Raw genomic sequence first — 7,371 nt, forward strand, 5'->3', positions numbered from 1 at the left:
ATTATCAAGTGGAGAGGGAAAATGGTTTCTACGTGTCACCGATGTATGTACCTTTATGTAGATGCAATCCGCCATGCAGTTGTGCAACAGATTTGCAGGAAGCGTGATGGCTCCGTGGCTTCGGTATTGTGGCCAACGTTGAATCAAAACTGATAAAGCCCATAGACGTGTTGTCATCGAGCCAGTATGAACGCAAATAATTAATAGCTATATAACGTAGAGCACTCGATGGTATGAGGCCCATGCAATTCAAATCAATCATCCAATGATAGGTCGTGCAGAGATGAGGTGAATTAATTGAATTTCTCTTCCATCCGTGACATGTGGTCCTTTCCCATGATCAATTCCATGGACAGGAGGGGGATACCGGCATAATGCTCCTCACGCTGAAAAAAAAAAATAAATAAAATAAAATATATATATATATATATATATATATATATATATTGATATTCAGTATATATGATAACATTATTATACTGAATTGATAAAAATATACTGATATTCAGTTATAACAATTTTTGTTTTGTTTCTTCTTTCTTTTCTTCCCTTTGTATCTTGCTATTTTAGCTTTCATAATAGTTTGGTCATTAGTACTTTGTGTCCTATCTCCAGTAGAAAACAAATTTACATTGATATTTTTTCCTGGAACCCGCGTTTACAAGATTTGCTATTATATTTCACATGTTATGAAAAAATTGTCTTTTATGTACATAATTATAATTATGTACATGTATGTATGCTGACACACTTTCCAGTCATGACCCGCTTTATATCATATTTTGTATTTTGCTTGTTTGTTTTTTGTTTTGTTTTTGTTTGTTTGTTTGTTTGCTTTTTTGTTTAGTATATGTATAGATGTCAAGTGAAATATGAAAATAAACGGGCTGGAACTGTTCACTGTGTCTCGAGTGTAAGACCAGTGCAGTTTCAGTAATTTAAATGTAAAAATAAATAAATAAATAAATAAATAATAATAATAAACAAAAAATTAAAACCTATTTTGTGACAAGGTATCATGGTGAAGGGAAAGATGGAAGAAATCGAAGTGTTTATGTCAGGAGACAAGGGCGTTTACGATCAATGCACGATGCCTGACATTATGCCCACAGACGGAAGAGCATTTTTATATCATTACATAATTATGTTTGATAGCGGTAGTTGCCACGTAACCAGGAGCCTTTTGCAAAGGCGGCTCGCAATGAACTCGCATACGGCAGGCGATGGACTACGATAAACAGACTAGCCACTACTGTGATCGACCGTTAGTCGGTTACGGTATGCTCGCAGATGGCGCTGCAACAATTTCCGAGGACACGGAGTTCCAGCTCCTTACTGTTCTCGGATAGAACGAATGGCGATGCGATTTAGTTCTCGAGTATGGTATCTGATTGGAATGTGGTTAGGTGGCTCTCGTCAACTGAGGAACCTGTTTGATATTATTTTATGCAATTTGTATAACGTAGTTACATGTACTAGAATTATTTGAAATAATTTGGCTTCCACAGCATACCTTGAGTATGCTCAAAACTTGTTCCGAGTGAGTCGTGGGGATTCGCGTGAAGAGGTACACGTAGAACACCGGCAGCACCTCGCAGGCAACTCCAGCGCAGGTACTTCTCAGTACCGTCAGTCGCTCGTAACAAAAAACGGATCGGCTTCAAAGCTCTCACGCAGGTCACACGGAATACACGCAAGTAGAAGGTAAGTAGCACGTGTCTAACAGGTAAGAAACAAGTGCGAAACTCGCAAACATTCTTGTCCGCCCGCGAAAAATTCTCCTGCGTGCTGGAAAATCCCTCCTCGCAACAAGCCCGCTTAGCTTGCTCGGAAAGGTGTGACACGGCCTTTAAGGTGGGAAGACTCCTTAATAAGTTATCGAACTACAGCAAGGCAAAAAAAAAAAAGACTAAAGAACAAATACTAGGGATGACATGGAATGAAAAGTGCACCCTCCTGGCATCAAATCCAGTGACTGCTGCTCGACACTTTGATCATAGATTGCAATGCCCGTTCAAAGATGTGATCTTATCTGAAGCTCAGCCTCTGGGAAAAGTGTCAAACGACATGTGGCGGATTGAATTCGAACAACGTGGCAGTCCACACGCCCACTGTTAGGGACAGTGATTTTCCGCGATCGCGGAAAACGGACGGAAAACGCGGAAACGGCCATTTGAAACGGAAAAAGTAATCCACACGGAAAATCACGGAAAATCACTTTTCAACAAAATAAAACACATAAAAGTAAAAATAAATCCAACAGAAGCTGCAAATTAATCATTATTACATGTCCACGATATTCACAGACTGCGGAGACTTGAATAACTGTCGAACACTTACTCAATCCAACACCAACTGAAAGTCCATTTATATTCCAAAACACAATGTGTGTCTCGCCGAATAATGTGTGATGATAAAGCCAGTATTTTGGCAGTCAAAGTAGCGGCAACAGAAGAAACTGCTGTTTTCTGCTCGCGGTAAGCTGCCAGCAGGTGAGTCGAGTGGTGACTTGCTATGCCTGCCTGCTCCACATGTCGTGTGTATAGAGCACAATGCATGATGTGAACACCAACTTCACGCAGAAAAATAGAAAAATCCCACGATGCCAAGGTGCCAGACTGGGGAATGGGGAGGGGTGGAGAGAGAGAGACCATTCAACAGAAGAAACCGCGCGTATTGGCGCATTCTTGGAGGTCATGAACTGTCTGGGGTGTTGGAGATGAACAGGGAAAGAATGTTTACCGGTAATTAAAGATAGCTCAAGTCGAAGCCCCAGGGCGAAGACCCAGGATTACAAATGTAATGATTTTATATTTCTTTATTCACTCACCTGCGATATTTGATGAGCTTAATTTAGGTGTTTGAATGTCACATTTTTTATGAGATTGTAACTATGTGTAATACAATACTATAATACCTATTGATTTATCAATCTGTTAAACACAAGTGTGACTACCAGTGACAATAAAAAAAGACTTGTATTTGTTTTCTGCCGAAATTTTTTTTTTTGTCTTCATCCTAACACTTTCAAGTTCATATGAAATTTCTGATGTTTTTACTGCAGCATCAACAGTCTAAAATAAATTACTGAAATATTGTCTAATTGCATTTGAAATATGAGATGTGGATGATCGTCCACATTGATTTGTACCCTCTAAATTTGACATTTCATATGAATATAGTAGGCAATGTTTCAGTAAATTCTGAAGCTTTGTGAATCATGAAATTTTTGGCAACCATCCATTTGAACTTCAGGCATGAAAAGTTCCTAAGAATCAGCAAAAACAACTCAACAGATCAGAGATAAAGTTCCTTCGAATTTAGAAGTAGCACGCAGATTTGCTGGGCGTGAGACCACAAGGATCAGCTTTGTTTTGAGATTGTCACAATCGTGTTGTCACTGAGTATCGGGAAGTTCTCACAAACTCAAGGATCACCTCTCCCTGCCAACTCCAACATGTTGCTCCCCAACAACGTGCATGGTTGAATGCATGGCGTCTCGATGTCACCGTCTATAGGTACCCGAGGCTGCTTTGTATTTGTCTTGGAATATTGATTCATTTTTTGCCATGACATGAGTGTAGTAATCTTTTTGCATGGCTATGTAAAAATTTGTGACACTCAACTCGTCTTTTTGATGTTTTTCTTTCAGTCCAAAAGGAAGACAAAATAGTATCATGACGTTTGCAATTGTTCAAAAGGTCTGCTATTGATAACTCACAGACTAATCACCAAGGGGCTGTTCCCAGGCCCTCCCTCCTCCAGTCGAGCAATCTACACGCGCGCGCAAATTCCTCTGCCATGTGGTTTGCCAGCCAGCTGTCGGAATGTGCTTTGAAGTTACATGGCAGCCTGGCCTGGCTGGCATGAATGGGTGTCGAATTTCAATCAATATCTACTGTTGTTTTATTCTTGTATTTGAACATATCGTTTCACCTGACAGAAACACGGAAATCGGGAAGGTGTAGGGGAGAGGTTTTTGTTGTGTTGCAATGTGTGTGTGTGTGTGTGTTTCCTCGGGTTTTTTTCTTTGTTTTTTTGTTTTTGTTTTGTTTGTTTGTTTGTTTGTTTGTTTGTTTGTTCTTTTTTTTTTTTGGGGGGGGGGGGGGGACCCGAGGCCAGAGTGAGGAAAGATCAGAGTGAAATGAGTGCTAGTTTCTTGTCTGGATTATTGACTGAAGAAAGATAAATTGATTGTTCCTTTAGTGCTGAAATTTTTTATCTGTTTAGACCTTCTGAAGGAATAAAAAGACTTGACTAGACAGTAATAAGTCACTTGACTAGCAAGTCAAGAAAGAGGACATAATGATAGTTGTTGATACTGCAGGCCAGGCTTTGATAGTGATACACAAATATGTAATGTCCCACTGCATGATTAACTGGATTACAATGTATTGACTGAAGAAAGATTTAGATAGATTGATTGTTCTTTTAGTGCTGAAGTTTTGATCAACACTGCTTATTAAACTGATTATCATGTATTCTGTTTGCAGCTTCTAAAGGAATGAAAACACTTGACTAGTAAGTCACTAGTTGAGACTCAGAGACTTATTTCACTTTGTATATATTTTTTTTTTAATTTGTAGACAGCAGTGTAAACAGTCGTGTAAACAGCAGTGTAAACAGCCCTCTTTATCATCGCCATAATTAACCTCGTGGATTTACACATTACGCAATACTCTTCGAACATTATCACTGTGGCAGCCTAAACCGCCATTTGGCAACCTAAACCACCCTTTGGCAACCTAAAAAACTCTATAGGTTGCCCGGCTGGCAACCAAGGAAAAAAGTTCAGTGAGATCCCTGTGCATGTTTTGACAGTCGAAATAAATCAATTGTAATCCTGATGTTTCATTTCATTTGTCTTCATGGGTGTGTGGTACAGAGGTTGGAAATCATCAGGTATACACTATGCATAACATGTATGAATGTATACGCGATTACACAGGTACACAAACTTCAAATAGCAATCATTTAATTTTTGTTCATTTTTGCATGCAAATACATGTAAACGGAATTTGCATTTTTTGTGTGTACAATTCATATGGGAAAACGGAATTTCCGTTTTTTCACCATGTTGAAACGGAATTCATGATTTTCTGAAACGGAAAAGGCAATTTTTTGAAACGGAAAATCACTGCCCCTACACTGTGTTCTCTGGGTTGATAATGTTCCAAGTCACAATGATTCAGAGGAAGTGTTACGTGTATGTGCATTTATTGATGAGCATGTCACATGTTCACTTCCAGATGAGGATGATGATGAACAAAATTAATGCACAGCCTGGTTTCCACTCTGCAGAGACACACACATTCAGCTTCATGTAGAAAGGCAGGACAGGCTTGTAGGTTTCACTACCCACGGCCAATTGCCCCAATACTGTTGTGGCTGACACACCCTCTACAGATGATGCACAGAAGAAAAAACATACACTGTATATAGAATCAGCAAAACAAATCATGCAAAAGGTGAAAGACGCTCTTGATCAGTGTGAGTATGAAAACACAATAGACAGTGTACTACATAAAGATGGCATAACTCATGCTGACTACAGTGAGGCTCAGTCTGACAATGCATCAGTTGCTGAACAGACGCAAGACCAAAGTACGCATTCGAGTGCAGTTCCAATCACAGCTTTTGAGCCAAAGTTTTCTGTTTCGGAGCGTGGAACAGGAAATGGAGATACTGCGGTAGCAGCTCCCCCTTACACTATGCTGGGCAACCACAATTCATAAAGTACAAGGACTTACAGTGAATGATATTGTGGTGTCACTGGAAAGAAGATTTGGAGATGGCCAATGCTATGTTACACTAAGTTGTGTGCCAAGCATAAATGGATTGCACTTGTTGAACATGAATGCAGGCAAGATAAACGCAAGTGCCAGAGTGAAATCAGAGATGTCACGAATGAAAAAAGACATGCTCTTGGAGATACAATATGATGCCATTCTGCTTCATATGAGCAACGCTCAACTCATCTCTGTGCAGTTCACAACATTCGCTCACTCACAGCACACCAGAGAGACTTGCTTGCTCTTCCACTTGTACAAGAGATGCAATGCAATATGTTAGACAGAAACATGGCTTTCTTCTAGACACAAGTCAAGCAGAGCCATATCCCAGAGTTTCATCTAGAAAGAGTTGACAGACTTGGAGGCAATGCTAAGAGGGGCACAGGGGGAGGATTATGTATGTACGTCAGAGCTTCACTCCCTTTCAAATGTGCCAATCTTTGCTTGGAACCTGCGAAGTTCAGAGCATTATCCTTCAAATCTCAGGAAATCAGCATCTCTGCTTGTGTACAGAAATCCACGCTGTCACAAGAGTGACTTCATCAACAAGGACCATGCTTCGGGCATCATTAGTCCTCCACCTGCTGGGCAGGAAACATTATGTTGTACCTACTTGTGAGTTGCCACAAAATACACAGACACTAATTCATCAGTATTTTCTTGATGGTAGAATTACTGAACTGGATGTTGTGAAGAGACTTTGGGAGAATCTGTATACAATGTATAATATTTTGCGGTTAGAACCTGACCCAGTGCTTTCAACTGGCAGACAAGAGGGTTCCCTGAAGTCAGAGGATTACAAATGGGAATACAGTGATGCAACCAAGCAAACCTATAAGGAACATGCTGAGTGCTTCTATAAACTGTTTTGCAGTCGCTACACTAAAATTTGATACTATACATGATGACGTTTTTAGATTATGCACGATACTTATTTCTTTTGAGAAGAATTCAGTGTGAAGCTGGTGAGCATTTGAATAATTGTCATTCATTATATTTCTATCAGCACACTACACGCCATGGTGGCAGGCTGCGAACTGATCCACAGCATTCCTTCTTGGCCTCCATGTTTAGAAGACTTTCTTACAGTTAAACTTCGATTATCCGGCCTCCTTTTATCCGGAAATCTCTATTATCCGGACACGTTCGCGTTCACGTGTACAATTTTGCACAGGCTAGCATAGATTACACCACCGTTGCAGGGTACGCTACCTGCCTAGCTGCCAGTGCACTGGGACGGCAGCTTGGACGGCAGCTACATACACTAACATTGTGTATCCCATATCCGGCCAATTCGCTTATCCAAATGAGCGCCGGTCCCGACATGGCCAGATAATCGAGGTCGAACTGTATTTGATATAAAGTGTGACAGAATCAAGCGCCGAGTTTAAACATACATTAAAGCAGTGCAATGCAGCTTGTAAAATTCAGTCATACTGTCCTGGTTGTTGTCGTGGTTGTTGAATCCTGTCTCTGAGCAAGAGCACAGAAGTAATGATGATATAATCAGACATCTTCATGCAGCATATCATGCATGCAGAGACTGCAGAACACAATGTTTTTAGGGGGGCATTGTTTG

This window comes from Diadema setosum, chromosome 8 (assembly GCF_964275005.1).
Source record: "Diadema setosum chromosome 8, eeDiaSeto1, whole genome shotgun sequence".
Taxonomy (NCBI): Eukaryota; Metazoa; Echinodermata; class Echinoidea; order Diadematoida; family Diadematidae; genus Diadema; species Diadema setosum.